General features: G+C 32.1%; 2 protein-coding genes across 8 annotated transcripts in view; one reads left to right on the plus strand and one right to left on the minus strand.

Moving 5' to 3' along the window:
• Nucleotides 1-17,132, plus strand: part of LOC141393617 (non-lysosomal glucosylceramidase) — a 596,987-nt gene that overhangs the window by 221,438 nt on the left and 358,417 nt on the right. The window lies entirely within an intron of this gene.
• Nucleotides 1-17,132, minus strand: part of wb (wing blister) — a 404,943-nt gene that overhangs the window by 21,661 nt on the left and 366,150 nt on the right. The window lies entirely within an intron of this gene.

Consider the following 17,132-nt stretch of genomic DNA (forward strand, 5'->3'; position numbering starts at 1 on the left):
ACATTTTTTTCGCAGTTGGAAACATATTCTTTAAAAAAACCACGCCTTTTGAGGACCTTGGAAAAATATTCTTTAAAAAACCACGCCTTTTGAGGACTTTGGAAAAATATTCTTTAAAAAAACCACGCCTTTTGAGGACCTTGGAAAAATATTCTTTAAAAAACCACGCCTTTTGAGGACTTTGGAAAAATATTCTTTAAAAATCCACGCCTTTTGAGGACCTTGGAAAAATATTCTTTCAAAATCCACGCCTTTTGAGGTAGCTTGGAAAAAATATTCTTTAAAAATCCCCGCCTTTTGAGGTAGCTTGGAAAAATTATTCTTTAAAAATCCACGCCTTTTGAGGTAGCTTGGAAAAAATATTCTTTAAAAATCCACGCCTTTTGAGGTAGCTTGGAAAAAATATTCTTTAAAAATCCACGCCTTTTGAGGTAGCTTGGAAAAATATTCTTTAAAAATCCACGCCTTTTGAGGTAGCTTGGAAAAAATATTCTTTAAAAATCCACGCCTTTTGAGGTAGCTTGGAAAAAATATTCTTTAAAAATCCACGCCTTTTGAGGTAGCTTGGAAAAAATATTCTTTAAAAATCCACGCCTTTTGAGGTAGCTTGGAAAAAATATTCTTTAAAAATCCACGCCTTTTGAGGTAGCTTGGAAAAAATATTCTTTAAAAATCCACGCCTTTTAAAGAACCTTGGAAAAATATTCTTTAAAAATCCACGCCTTCTGAGGAGCTACAAAAAATATTCTTTAAAAATCCACGCCTTTTGAGGTAGCTTGGAAAAAATATTCTTTAAAAATCCACGCCTGTTGAGGTAGCTTGGAAAAAATATTCTTTAAAAATCCACGCCTTTTGAGGTAGCTTGGAAAAAATATTCTTTAAAAATCCACGCCTTTTTAGGACCTTGGAAAAATATTGTTCAAAAATCCACGCCGAGGACGTTGAAAAAATATTCTTTTAAAATCCACGCCGAGGACCTTGAAAAAAAATATTCTTTTAAAATCCACGCCTTTTGAGGACCTTGAAAAAAATGTTTTTTTTAAAATCCACGCCTTTCAATTAGTTCATGTAGTTCCGCAGATAAATTCAGAATTCGTCTAAACTTTCAGTTCCTTCGTTCCACGGACAGAACCAATTGGTTCATTTATGCCATAAACCCTTCCAATAATTCGTCTGACTCAGCATTTTTTGTCCTCTGCCAAAAGAAAAGCGAAAGTAGAGTGAGCAGCTTTGTTTGATATTTCTTCTGAGAATTTTTACACATTCTGCAGCTTGCAGCAGCAAACCAAACATGATTAGATGTTTTTGTGTTAAAAACAAATCACGTTTTTGACTTTATAAAGTCAAAGGAGACAACGACCGGCAATATATCCTCGGAACGGCCAGACTGCAAACGCAAAATATACATAAAGAGTATCGCATGATTTAAGTTACCATCAGTACACGGTTCGTGGCATTAAAACGAGCGAAACTTAAAAAAATTTACAAAATGGTTAAACGGTTTTTTAGTTAAAGACAACAACAACAAAATGGAAACTCGGCACAAGAGTCTGGAGTAAATAAATTTGTGGTGATCAACTTAAATTAATTTGCATATGACAACATTTTGTTAACCAGGCAACGAAAACAAAAATTTGAAACAGGCAACAGGTACCAACACATCACGAGCGGTAGGCAAAAAACATAGTGGACCATAACAAGCAAGCAATCCTCCCAGCTTCTCACCATAAGGAGCATGATGGTAGGCTGTATGCATTTTGAAATTATGAATGAAAATATTTTTTTGCCACAACTTGGCAAAATTGAATGATGCTGGAACGCCAGACATCTACAGCAGAGACATTCAAACTTGCAAGACAAGCAAACGACGCCATAATGACTCGTATAAGGCACACATTGCCTAAAAGAGGATCACATAGCCAGTTTGTTACTTCGAGTTTTGCAGTGAAGAGGAGGCTGACATTTTTTTTTAGAAAATGTCCATAGAAGTGTGGGCGCATACCAAACAGACATGCAAAACATTTTGTTTTTTGTCGTTTGTAATTCAAGTCTCGTGGTCAAACTGGCCATTAAATCATAAAATTGAAATTCATTCACATTTTGGTAGTTTGGTAGACAAGCTAGACAAGCAAATTGAGGACTGCGACGCCTTTGACGAATTGGAAGACTACCACAGAAGAAATGTTCCAGGGATGTACGTTTCAGTGGTAACTGAAGTGAATTATTGTAAATTTTATTGTAATTGACTATTTATAGTGAATTCCGTCGAAATTGACTCTCTATAGGAATTTTCGGCGAAATTGACTATTTATAGTAAATTTCGTCGAAATTGACTATTTATAGTAAATTTCGTCGAAATTGACTATTTATAGTAAATTTCGTCGAAATTGACTATTTATAGTAAATTTCGTCGAAATTGACTATTTATAGTAAATTTCGTCGAAATTGACTATTTATAGTAAATTTCGTCGAAATTGACTATTTATAGTAAATTTCGTCGAAATTGACTATTTATAGTAAATTTCGTCGAAATTGACTATTTATAGGAAATTTCGTCGAAATTGACTATTTATAGTAAATTTCGTCGAAATTGACTATTTATAGTAAATTTCGTCGAAATTGTCTCTCATTAGGAGACTCTCTCGAAATTGACTCCCTATAGGAAATTTCGTCGAAATTGACTCCCTATAGGAAGATTCGTCGAAATTGAATCTCTATATGAAATTTAGTCGAAATTAACTCTCTATAGGAAATTTAGTCGAAATTGACTCTCTATAGGAAATTTCGTCGAAATTGACTCTCTATAGGAAATTTCGTCGAAATTGACTCTCTATAGGAAATTTCGTCGAAATTGACTCTCTATAGGAAATTTCGTCGAAATTGACTCTCTATAGGAAATTTCGTCGAAATTGACTCTCTATAGGAAATTTCGTCGAAATTGACTCTCTATAGGAAATTTCGTCGAAATTGACTATTTATAGTAAATTTCGTCGAAATTGACTCTCTATAGGAAATTTCGTGGAAATTGACTCTCTGTACGAAATTTCGTCGAATTTGACTGTCTATAGGAAATTTCGTTGAAATTGACTATTTACAGTAAAATTCGTGGAAATTGACTCTCTGTAGGAAATTTCGTCGAAATTTTGACTCTTTATAGGAAATTTCGCCGAAATTGACTCTCTATAGGAAATTTCGTCGAAATTGACTCTCTATAGGAAATTTCGTCGAAATTGACTCTCTATAGGAAATTTCGTCGAAATTGACTCTCTATAGGAAATTTCGTCGAAATTGACTCTCTATAGGAAATTTCGTCGAAATTGACTCTCTATAGGAAATTTCGTCGAAATTGACTCTCTATAGGAAATTTCGTCGAAATTGACTCTCTATAGGAAATTTCGTCGAAATTGACTAATTATAGTAAATTTAGTCGAAATTGACTATTTATAGTAAATTTCGTCGAAATTGACTATTTATAGGAAATTTCGTCGAAATTGGCTATTTATAGGAAATTTCGTCGAAATTGACTCTCTATAGGAAATTTCGTCGAAATTGACTCTCTATAGGAAATTTCGTCGAAATTGACTCTCTATAGGAAATTTCGTCGAAATTGACTCTCTATAGGAAATTTCGTCGAAATTGACTCTCTATAGGAAATTTCGTCGAAATTGACTCTCTATAGGAAATTTCGTCGAAATTGACTCTCTATAGGAAATTTCGTCGAAATTGACTCTCTATAGGAAATTTCGTCGAAATTGACTCTCTATAGGAAATTTCGTCGAAATTGACTCTCTATAGGAAATTTCGTCGAAATTGACTCTCTATAGGAAATTTCGTCGAAATTGACTCTCTATAGGAAATTTCGTCGAAATTGACTCTCTATAGGAAATTTCGTCGAAATTGACTCTCTATAGGAAATTTCGTCGAAATTGACTCTCTATAGGAAATTTCGTCGAAATTGACTCTCTATAGGAAATTTCGTCGAAATTGACTCTCTATAGGAAATTTCGACGAAATTGACTCTCTATAGGAAATTTCGTCGAAATTGACTCTCTATAGGAAATTTCGTCGAAATTGACTCTCTATAGGAAATTTCGTCGAAATTGACTCTCTATAGGAAATTTCGTCGAAATTGACTCTCTATAGGAAATTTCGTCGAAATTGACTCTCTATAGGAAATTTCGTCGAAATTGACTCTCTATAGGAAATTTCGTCGAAATTGACTCTCTATAGGAAATTTCGTCGAAATTGACTCTCTATAGGAAAATTCGTCGAAATTGACTCTCTATAGGAAATTTCGTCGAAATTGACTATTTATAGTCGAAACTGTTTATAGTAAATTTCACGGAAACTGAATATTTTGACCAACATCTGCCTTAACTACCTCCAAAATCCCATCCAACATGAGGCAAATAATCTCAATCCAAATTTGTTGTATTTACTTAAAACAAACTGACGTAGTACTTTTACAACCATACGGTAGACCACATGGAAACAAACTCCGGTCAACCACACACGTTTCACTCCAATCAGTTCATCACTCTCAAATAATAAACTTTTTGCCTAGCGGTTAAAGTGTTGGCCACACTTAGACCACAATCTAATAACTGTATGAATGGATAGATACATAGATGGTATTGACTGGGCGAAAAAACGGAAACAGGCAAAAAAATCGGAAAAACTCTGTAATGTAAATAAAAGATCAAATTTTAATAAAAAAACAACTACACATAACACGATTTAGAGTGGTTGTGGGTCGGTCGAGAGAGCGAGCAAAAAACTTCAATTTTAAGTTGGCGTAAACTTACGCCTACATTTACTGCAAAAAACCTCGACAACTAACTGCCGCATCAACAATATTTTCATTCATAAAAACGACGAGCTGTGAGACTTAACCGGCAGCAACAACAGCATTGCATGCAACAGGCAACAACTACAACACCAAACTCTTCAGCATTTATGGCTTTTAAAGTAAATAAGCAATTATAGTTTTACGAATGTTGAATGCTGATGCGGGCTGTTGTTGTTACTTTTGTTAGTCGGATTACAGAACCAACTGCTGCCGTTGATCTTTAGATTAGAAGCTTAATGGATTTCTTCCTTGTCTTGGCGGCCATGAACAACAACAACAGCATCTTAAGAATTGTTAAGTGGAATTCATTTAGTCTCCTAGCCAAAATCTTGTTTAGACTGAGTCAGCCGCCAGCATAACCTATATTTCGGTTTCGGTTTGCACGTCTTCGACAAATTTTTGTTGTTGATTAAAAGTATTTAAGAAAGTTTAGTGAAAGAAGACAATTTTAATTATACCCACTTTGTTGTATTTATTCGCGTGCAAACAACGAACGAACACAAGAGCCAGAGCAGGCATGTCGATGCTGATGATCAGGAGGAGAAGGCCAACAAACACCACCATCTCGTTATTTATTCAACTGGCATCGTTGTACAAAAATTAATCTCCTTCTTTAACCTATTCCTCGTAACCAGCACCACCACTCCACTCCTACAACACCTTCTTCAGTATTTTCTTTCTCAAGCATTGCTAGCCAATTGTTTATCTCTTTCTTTGCTAGTCTTAACTTTTCACATGGCATTTTATGGTTCCACCAAAAGCTTAAATGTATATTCCTATGTCTGTCCTCGTCGTCGTTGTTATTGTTGCTCATATCACAAATCTGTTATTTTTTAAGCGCCATGTAACAATTTACTGTTATTTTTTATTATTATCTTAAGTTAATAGGTTATTTTAATGGAATATTTGCAAAGGTGAGAACAATAGAGGACTAAATACAAAAAGTTATGGAGCAAATATAAATATATAGATAAGGTTTTTTTAACCAAACAAATTTGCCATAAAGAGTCAATTTCGACGAAATTTACTATAAATACTCAATTTCGACGAAATTTACTATAAATACTCAATTTCGACGAAATTTACTATAAATAGTCAATTTCGACGAAATTTACTATAAATAGTCAATTTCGACGAAATTTACTATAAATAGTCAATTTCGACGAAATTTACTATAAATAGTCAATTTCGACGAAATTTACTATAAATAGTCAATTTCGACGAAATTTACTATAAATAGTCAATTTCGACGAAATTTACTATAAATAGTCAATTTCGACGAAATTTACTATAAATAGTCAATTTCGACGAAATTTACTATAAATAGTCAATTTCGACGAAATTTACTATAAATAGTCAATTTCGACGAAATTTACTATAAATAGTCAATTTCGACGAAATTTACTATAAATAGTCAATTTCGACGAAATTTACTATAAATAGTCAATTTCGACGAAATTTACTATAAATAGTCAATTTCGACGAAATTTACTATAAATAGTCAATTTCGACGAAATTTACTATAAATAGTCAATTTCGACGAAATTTACTATAAATAGTCAATTTCGACGAAATTTACTATAAATAGTCAATTTCGACGAAATTTACTATAAATAGTCAATTTCGACGAAATTTACTATAAATAGTCAATTTCGACGAAATTTATTATAGAGAGTCAATTTCGACGAAATTTACTATAGTCAATTTCGACGAAATTTACTATAGTCAATTTCGACGAAATTTCCTATAGGGAGACAATTTCGACGAAATTTCCTATAGAGAGTCAATTTCGACGAAATTTACTATAAATAGTCAATTTCGACGAAATTTACTATAAATAGTCAATTTCGACGAAATTTACTATAAATAGTCAATTTCGACGAAATTTACTATAAATAGTCAATTTCGACGAAATTTACTATAAATAGTCAATTTCGACGAAATTTACTATAAATAGTCAATTTCGACGAAATTTACTATAAATAGTCAATTTCGACGAAATTTACTATAAATAGTCTATTTCAACGAAATTTACTATAAATAGTCTATTTCGACGAAATTTACTATAAATAGTCAATTTCGGCGAAATTTACTATAAATAGTCAATTTCGACGAAATTTACTATAAATAGTCAATTTCGACGAAATTTACTATAAATAGTCAATTTCGACGAAATTTACTATAAATAGACAATTTCGACGAAATTTACTATAAATATTCAATAGCCAATTTCGACGAAATTTTCTATAACTAGTCAATTTCGACGAAATTTCGTATAGAGAATTAATTTCGACGAAATTTTCTATAGAAAGACAATTTCGACGAAATTTCGTATAGAGAGTCAATTTCGACGAAATTTACTATAAATATTCAATAGGCAATTTCGACGAAATTTTCTATAACTAGTCAATTTCGACGAAATTTCGTATAGAGAATCAATTTCGACGAAATTTTCTATAGAAAGTCAATTTCGACGAAATTTACTATAAATAGTCAATTTCGACGAAATTTACTATAAATAGTCAATTTCGACGAAATTTACTATAAATAGTCAATTTCGACGAAATTTACTATAAATAGTCAATTTCGACGAAATTTACTATAAATAGTCAATTTCGACGAAATTTACTATAAATAGTCAATTTCGACGAAATTTACTATAAATAGTCAATTTCGACGAAATTTACTATAAATAGTCAATTTCGACGAAATTTACTATAAATAGTCAATTTCGACGAAATTTACTATAAATAGTCAATTTCGACGAAATTTACTATAAATAGTCAATTTCGACGAAATTTACTATAAATAGTCAATTTCGACGAAATTTACTATAAATAGTCAATTTCGACGAAATTTACTATAAATAGTCAATTTCGACGAAATTTACTATAAATAGTCAATTTCGACGAAATTTACTATAAATAGTCAATTTCGACGAAATTTACTATAAATAGTCAATTTCGACGAAATTTACTATAAATAGTCAATTTCGACGAAATTTACTATAAATAGTCAATTTCGACGAAATTTACTATAAATAGTCAATTTCGACGAAATTTACTATAAATAGTCAATTTCGACGAAATTTACTATAAATAGTCAATTTCGACGAAATTTACTATAAATAGTCAATTTCGACGAAATTTACTATAAATAGTCAATTTCGACGAAATTTACTATAAATAGTCAATTTCGACGAAATTTACTATAAATAGTCAATTTCGACGAAATTTACTATAAATAGTCAATTTCGACGAAATTTACTATAAATAGTCAATTTCGACGAAATTTACTATAAATAGTCAATTTCGACGAAATTTACTATAAATAGTCAATTTCGACGAAATTTACTATAAATAGTCAATTTCGACGAAATTTACTATAAATAGTCAATTTCGACGAAATTTACTATAAATAGTCAATTTCGACAAAATTTACTATAAATAGTCAATTTCGACGAAATTTACTATAAATAGACAATTTCGACGAAATTTACTATAAATAGTCAATTTCGACGAAATTTACTATAAATATTCAATAGCCAATTTCGACGAAATTTTCTATAACTAGTCAATTTCGACGAAATTTCGTATAGAGAATCAATTTCGACGAAATTTTCTATAGAAAGACAATTTCGACGAAATTTCGTATAGAGAGTCAATTTCGACGAAATTTACTATAAATATTCAATAGGCAATTTCGACGAAATTTTCTATAACTAGTCAATTTCGACGAAATTTCGTATAGAGAATCAATTTCGACGAAATTTTCTATAGAAAGTCAATTTCGACGAAATTTACTATAAATAGTCAATTTCGACGAAATTTACTATAAATAGTCAATTTCGACGAAATTTACTATAAATAGTCAATTTCGACGAAATTTACTATAAATAGTCAATTTCGACGAAATTTACTATAAATAGTCAATTTCGACGAAATTTACTATAAATAGTCAATTTCGACGAAATTTACTATAAATAGTCAATTTCGACGAAATTTACTATAAATAGTCAATTTCGACGAAATTTACTATAAATATTCAATAGCCAATTTCGACGAAATTTTCTATAACTAGTCAATTTCGACGAAATTTCGTATAGAGAATCAATTTCGACGAAATTTTCTATAGAAAGACAATTTCGACGAAATTTACTATAAATAGTCAATTTCGACGAAATTTACTATAAATAGTCAATTTCGACGAAATTTACTATAAATAGTCAATTTCGACGAAATTTACTATAAATAGTCAATTTCGACGAAATTTACTATAAATAGTCAATTTCGACGAAATTTACTATAAATAGTCAATTTCGACGAAATTTACTATAAATAGTCAATTTCGACGAAATTTACTATAAATATTCAATAGCCAATTTCGACGAAATTTTCTATAACTAGTCAATTTCGACGAAATTTCGTATAGAGAATCAATTTCGACGAAATTTTCTATAGAAAGACAATTTCGACGAAATTTCGTATAGAGAGTCAATTTCGACGAAATTTCGTATAGACAGTCAATTTCGACGAAATTTCCTATAGAGAGTCAATTTCGACGAAATTTCCTATAGAGAGTCAATTTCGACGAAATTTCCTATAGAGAGTCAATTTCGACGAAATTTCCTATAGAGAGTCAATTTCGACGAAATTTCCTATAGAGAGTCAATTTCGACGAAATTTCCTATAGAGAGTCAATTTCGACGAAATTTCCTATAGAGAGTCAATTTCGACGAAATTTCCTATAGAGAGTCAATTTCGACGAAATATCCTATAGAGAGTCAATTTCGACGAAATTTCCTATAGAGAGACAATTTCGACGAAATTTCCTATAGAGAGACAATTTCGACGAAATTTCCTATAGAGAGTCAATTTCGACGAAATTTCATATAGAGAGTCAATTTCGTCGAAATTTACTATAGAGAGACAATTTCGACGAAATTTCATATAGAGAGACAATTTCTACGAAATTTCCTATAGAGAGTCAATTTCGACAAAATTTCCTATAGAAAGTCAATTTCGACAAAATTTCCTATAAATAGTCAATTTCGACGAAATTTCCTATAAATAGTCAATTTTGACGAAATTTCCTATAAATAGTCAATTTCGACGAAATTTCATCTAGAGAGTCAATTCCTACGAAATTTTCTGTAGAGCGTCAATTTCGTCGAAATTTCCTATAGGGAGTAAATTTCAACAACATTTGTTTAAATATTTTAGTATTTATTCACATTGTGCTCTCATCGCTCTATTTGTTTTAATTTAAGAAAATTTCTTATAAAAATGTATAGCTTTGATTTGATTGGACTAACATTAAGATTAATGAAAGGATATCATAAAAATTAAAATCACCACATAAATTGAAAATGCTTGTCACTTTTAAAGATGATTGTTTGTTGATTAAGGAAATTGCTGCGATAAGATTAAGAGCCAAAGCTATGAAATTGAATGTAAAAGCTTTAATAAAGGAAGTATAATTTTGAAATTTGCAACGACTTGAAGTGTTTTGCTGCTTCTCTAATTAAATTTCAATACCCCAAAATTATTTTTTTTAATATTTTGCAACATCGCATTTGAAAAATATTTTGATTTTTATAATCTCTAAAACCATGACTAATGGGCTAAGCATGATCACCACCAACCACACCATCATAATAATTATTGGAGCTAGCATCCCGCCCGCCGCCAAACAGTTCACAAAAGTCGTCACATCAATGCGTGCAGTTTTCAAAATATTTACTTTATGATTTTTTTTTAATGAAAAAAAGTGTTTCAACAATTTTTGCTTTTAATTAAACTGTCAATCTTCATCATCAACAAAAACAACAACAACAAAAAACGACCGGCAAAATATCGGTCAATCAAAAAAATAAATACCATGAAATATGAAAATTTAACTGAAATATACCGGCTTATCATGACGTTTATAATCTTTGGCTAAATTAGAGGAGGACAAGTCCGTAAAGAGAGAGAGAAAAAAATCATGATTTTTTATTTAAGATATAAATAAATCACATTAATCTCTGAAAACAGAAACCTGATCCGTGTAAGGTGTAAATGCCACAGAGGGGGAGGAGATGGATGGCATGAATGCAGTTGTCCGATTGTAATCACAAATCATTCATAATTACAGCAAATAAATATTTACGAAATTTGTTTCGACATAAATTCCTTTAAGTGTGATTTTAAACAAAATGTTTTTTAATTGTTCAATGTACGTACACCCGGTTTGTTGTGGCAGGGGAGGGAGATGTTATGTTTTCCTCTTGGTTCAAAACTGGCTTCTTCTTCTTTTCCATCTCCTCAAACTGATATCTTAATCTTGTCGAAGATTTTTCCTGTTTGTTTAGAGATTTTAGCGATTTTTGCTTGTTTTTTTTATTTTTGCAAAGCGGAAACCATTAATTTTGCTCGTTGACTTTAGATGTCATTACAAGCGGGGCTCCTGCCTGCTCTCAGCTGCTCTTGTTGTTGCTGGAGAAAATTAATGCAAATTATAGCGTTTGAAATGTGGCTGCGAAGACAAATGTTCAGATATTCAAATTGTCAGCAAATGGATGTGTGAAATTTATCGTTCCTTTTCGCCTCTATTCGTTTCTTGTTTCTGCATCTTTTTTATTGAATTGTCAAGTATTTTGTTGGAAATTAAGATGATAATGGCAGCCATTTGACATAAAACTGTTAGAAAATTACTTTTCTGTTTGTTTTTGAGATATGAGATTAGCAGGAACGGGGAAAGCCAACCTTAAAGAAATTTGCAACGGAAATATTAAATGGAATTCCAAATGAAAAGCTTAAATATTCAGATTGACTTGATTTCGACGAAATTGACTATCTATAGGAAATTTCGACGAAATTGACTCTCTATAGGAAATTTCGACGAAATTGACTCTCTATAGGAAATTTCGACGAAATTGACTCTCTATAGGAAATTTCGATGAAATTGACTATCTATAGGAAATTTCGACGAAATTGACTCTCTATGGGAAATTTCAACGAAATTGACTCTCTTAGGAAATTTCGACGAAATTGACTCTCTATAGGAAATTTCGACGAAACTGACTCTCTATAGGAAATTTCGACGAAATTGACTCTCTATAGGAAATTTCGACGAAACTGACTCTCTATAGGAAATTTCGACGAAATTGACTCTCTATAGGAAATTTCGACGAAATTGACACTCTATAGGAAATTTCGACGAAATTGACTCTCTATAGGAAATTTCGACGAAATTGACTCTCTATAGGAAATTTCGACGAAATTGACTCTATATAGGAAATTTCATCTAAATTGACTATTTATAGTAAATTTCGTCGAAATTGACTATTTATAGTAAATTTCGTCGAAATTGACTATTTATAGTAAATTTCGTCGAAATTGACTATTTATAGTAAATTTCGTCGAAATTGACTATTTATAGTAAATTTCGTCGAAATTGACTATTTATAGTAAATTTCGTCGAAATTGACTATTTATAGTAAATTTCGTCGAAATTGACTATTTATAGTAAATTTCGTCGAAATTGACTATTTATAGTAAATTTCGTCGAAATTGACTATTTATAGTAAATTTCGTCGAAATTGACTATTTATAGTAAATTTCGTCGAAATTGACTCTCTATAGGAAATTTCGTCGAAATTGACTCTCTATAGGAAATTTCGTCGAAATTGACTCTCTATAGGAAATTTCGTCGAAATTGACTCTCTATAGGAAATTTCGTCGAAATTGACTCTCTATAGGAAATTTCGTCGAAATTGACACTCTATAGGAAATTTCGTCGAAATTGACACTCTATAGGAAATTTCGACGAAATTGACTCTTTATAGGAAATTTCGACGAAATTGACTCTCTATAGGAAATTTCGACGAAATTGACTCTCTATAGGAAATTTCGACGAAATTGGCTCTCTATAGGAAATTTCGACGAAACTGACTCTCTATAGGAAATTTCGACGAAATTGACTCTCTATAGGAAATTTCGACGAAACTGACTCTCTATAGGAAATTTCGACGAAATTGACTCTCTATAGGAAATTTCGACGAAATTGACACTCTATAGGAAATTTCGACGAAATTGACTCTCTATAGGAAATTTCGACGAAATTGACTCTCTATAGGAAATTTCGACGAAATTGACTCTATATAGGAAATTTCATCTAAATTGACTATTTATAGTAAATTTCGTCGAAATTGACTATTTATAGTAAATTTCGTCGAAATTGACTATTTATAGTAAATTTCGTCGAAATTGACTATTTATAGTAAATTTCGTCGAAATTGACTCTCTATAGGAAATTTCGTCGAAATTGACTCTCTATAGGAAATTTCGTCGAAATTGACTCTCTATAGGAAATTTCGTCGAAATTGACTCTCTATAGGAAATTTCGTCGAAATTGACTCTCTATAGGAAATTTCGTCGAAATTGACTCTCTATAGGAAATTTCGACGAAATTGACTCTCTATAGGAAATTTCGACGAAATTGACTCTCTATAGGAAATTTCGACGAAATTGACTCTCTATAGGAAATTTCGACGAAATTGACTCTCTATAGGAAATTTCGACGAAATTGACTCTCTATAGGAAATTTCGACGAAATTGACTCTCTATAGGAAATTTCGACGAAATTGACTCTCTATAGGAAATTTCGACGAAATTGACTCTCTATAGGAAATTTCGACGAAATTGACTCTTTATAGGAAATTTCGACGAAATTGACTCTCTATAGGAAATTTCGACGAAATTGACTCTCTATAGGAAATTTCGACGAAATTGGCTCTCTATAGGAAATTTCGACGAAATTGGCTCTCTATAGGAAATTTCGACGAAATTGACTCTCTGTGGGAAATTTCAACGAAATTGACTCTCTATAGTAAATTTCGTCGAAATTGACTCTCTATAGGAAATTTCGTCGAAATTGACTCTCTATAGGAAATTTCGTCGAAATTGACTCTCTATAGGAAATTTCGTCGAAATTGACTCTCTATAGGAAATTTCGTCGAAATTGACTCTCTATAGGAAATTTCGTCGAAATTGACTATTTATAGTAAATTTCGCCGAAAATGACTATTTATAGTAAATTTCGACGAATTTGACTACCTATAGGAACTTTGAAATTGAAATTTTTTTCTTAAAATGTTTGAAATATTTTTTAATATTGTCGAAGTTGCCAATTTACATCGTTGCATTGTTATTTGAAATAATTTGTCGATAATGCAATTATTTGTTCTTCTTTATGTCATGCACTTATTTGTTTCTCTGTTTTTTCTCCAGCTATAAAATGCTGTTCCGCTGCTATTGTAACGCTGTTAAAAATTTATTGCAATTTGCGTTGTAAATATTTATTTAACACTTGACGTTGTCGTGTCGAAATCATTAAGAGCAGAAACATCATTTTTGTGTTCACACATACCAAATTTTGTGGCTGGAGTTGGTTGGTGTTGTTGCTTTTTTTGTTTTGGCATAACTCACAGCGTTAAAATATACTTGTTCGCATCGCATGGTAGAATGACAACAAACAAGTGAACAAAGTATAAATGTTGTTCAATTCAGCACTTTGGTTCTTGACACGCTCATTCTGTTAAATGAGGTGTTAATAGCGCTTTTAAATGGGTTAAAATCAATCAATTGTAACATTCGGTATTTACAGTCGATAGTCATTGTAAGCAATTTGTGAAAAAAATTGCGCTCTATACGGACTATTTATCTAAGGCATACATTTTTATTACTCTTGAAGACTCCTCCTTATTTTTCTTCTTTTTTTTTTTGTTAGTTTAATTTTGGGCTGTTCCAATTACCCACTTATCATTATTTGCTGTGAATCACCAACATCTATCTACAATTCCTGGGCATATTTTATTTGAATTTTTCTTGTGTATTTTGAATATTTTATAGCCTAGTCCAACAAGAACAAGTAACTCAAACAGTTTTCACATCAAAGTGATGAATAGCGCCATAACTTTGTTTGGTTAATGACTCGTAACCCTGCTGCTGCCGCTTCTTTTTATCTGTCACGGTGCTTTAATTTGCCGAAATACTTGGGTCTCTTTTTATGGGAAACTGCCAAAATAAGAATCTAATTGCTGATTTATGAGTTATGGGAAAAGACACACCAAATAATAAAAACAAAACAAACATGTTCTATAAAATGTTGATGTATCATACCATGAGAACATACATACATACATACATCGAATGTGGGCTAGATGTGATTATCAGAAGCCAATTTTCGAGAAGTAATCAATTTCAAAAAAATTTTCAAAATTTGTCTTCTATCTAGAGCTAGAATGAGAAGGCGACCGACTTGACCTAGAGGGTTTATTAGCAGCCCAGGTGGTCCAATCAGCCACACATCTTAAAAAAACGATTACAGAAGCTTTTGCAAATTCAACTTTACATTTCCAAAAATATGGTCATATAGCCATTAAGTGTCCCCTAAAAATCGCACCTTGTTTTCATTTCTCTGAACTACTTTTTTCCAAAATTTTATGTACAGAACTTCAATGAATGTACAAAACTTCAATGAACGATCCATAAAAATTTAACTTCCAAACATTCATTTTTTTGTTTTCATTCCAACTCCTTTAGCATAATTTATCTTAACTTTTCCGATTTTATGCCACTTGGAAAAAAGCCAAAAAAAAACTCATAAAAAATCTAACAGAAACAAAAAAACATGCTCCCATAATCACCAAAGGCTGGCGGTCAATTTAGCCCAAGACAAATTTATGTATTCCTTGCCATTTGTTTGTCCATAGCCTCCTATCTCTAACTCTTCGTAAAGCAGTGGCACTCTCTGTTCCGCGTTCCATAGAAATTTTCAATATTAAATGAAGTGCCATGAAGGCGTGTTCTTTGGCAAAAACAGACAAGGCTTTTAAGGTTAGTGGCCATAAAAACAGAAACTAAATCTTACGACAACAACAAAACATTATTTCAAAAGGGAGGAGGACCAAATAAACGTGCGGCAAAATTGAAAATGAAAACGGTAGCCTTAATGCTGCTTGTACGACAAGCATTACAGTTTTCCACTTCAGTGCAGCTTTAACAAGTTTCCTATTGGAGTGCCGCCTTCGCCTACTCGTCTTGGAGACTGCATGGATAGCCAGTCAGCCAGCCAGCCAGCCAGGCACACAGCATATTGCCTGTCATTGCTGCTACTGACTGCTATTGTTTTGTTGATGATCATGCGACTGACGGCGTTGGTGGTGGTGGCGGCATTGTTGTTTCAGTTTATAAATAATTTATGTTTGTCTTGATCAAATACAACATAAACGCTCATAATATTATTGCCAGAGTTATGTCTCAAGCCATAACAGAAACCAATCGCAGCAGCAGATGAAGGTTTTTCCTTGGTATTGATCATGATCTAAAACTGATGAAATTCCACAAACATAACACCCTCATCTAGCAGCACAAACAACAATTACTATGGACGGATGATTGGCTATGGTCTGGTTAAGCGTATTTTTTCTCCATTTTTTCCTTCACTGCTTCATTTAATGGAAATTAATTGTTGTTTTGGTTTTTGTTTGAAAAGATTTCAAATGTTGGATGTAGGTTTTCAACGCCTTGTCTGTGAAAATGTTGCTTTTGTCGCCTGATATTGATCGAATTTTTGAAATATTACACAGCTCAAAGAGATTTAGGGTAACTACCACTAAACATGAAATTTAAATTGGAGAAAATGAACTGAAGGCAGGCCAGAAAAAGCTTGAAACTTTAATGTTTAGTAATTGTTACATGAAGTCAGTCATTTCAGCGTAATATAGCCAGATTTTTATACATTAATATATAAAAAATTGATGTAGGACATAACGCTCAAAAAGTTGTGGGACTTTTGTTCGATTTTATGTGGCGAACATATCTCCCATTTTTTCATTTTAAATAATTTTTTGGTGGACATAAGTCCAAAAGTATTGTGGGAGTTATGACGAGGGTATAAACACTTTGATACCTCATCGAAATAATGATTTTGGATCCCAAGTATGTTTGGGCGAAATCCGTTTCATTCAATTTGGAGTCGACCGACTGCATGTATGGCTGATCCACAAACTTTGCACCTCGTAATATTTTTCCAAACTTAGAGCAAATGACCCATATCGGTTCACTTTTTCGGTATGGGGCTCACGATAACTTTCGAAGAGAGTTGACGATTCGGTGGCACCGTGGTGCAGTGTTAAGAACTCCCGCCTTGCACTGTTCGTGTCCTGGTTCAATTCCCAGGCCAGGTAACACCACATTTTCATCGGTGGCAAAAACAGCCCTCAGTGTAATGTTGGTTA

The sequence above is a fragment of the Musca autumnalis genome, unplaced genomic scaffold (assembly GCF_047663935.1).
Source record: "Musca autumnalis isolate F117 unplaced genomic scaffold, ASM4766393v1 scaffold_2, whole genome shotgun sequence".
Taxonomy (NCBI): domain Eukaryota; kingdom Metazoa; phylum Arthropoda; class Insecta; order Diptera; family Muscidae; genus Musca; species Musca autumnalis.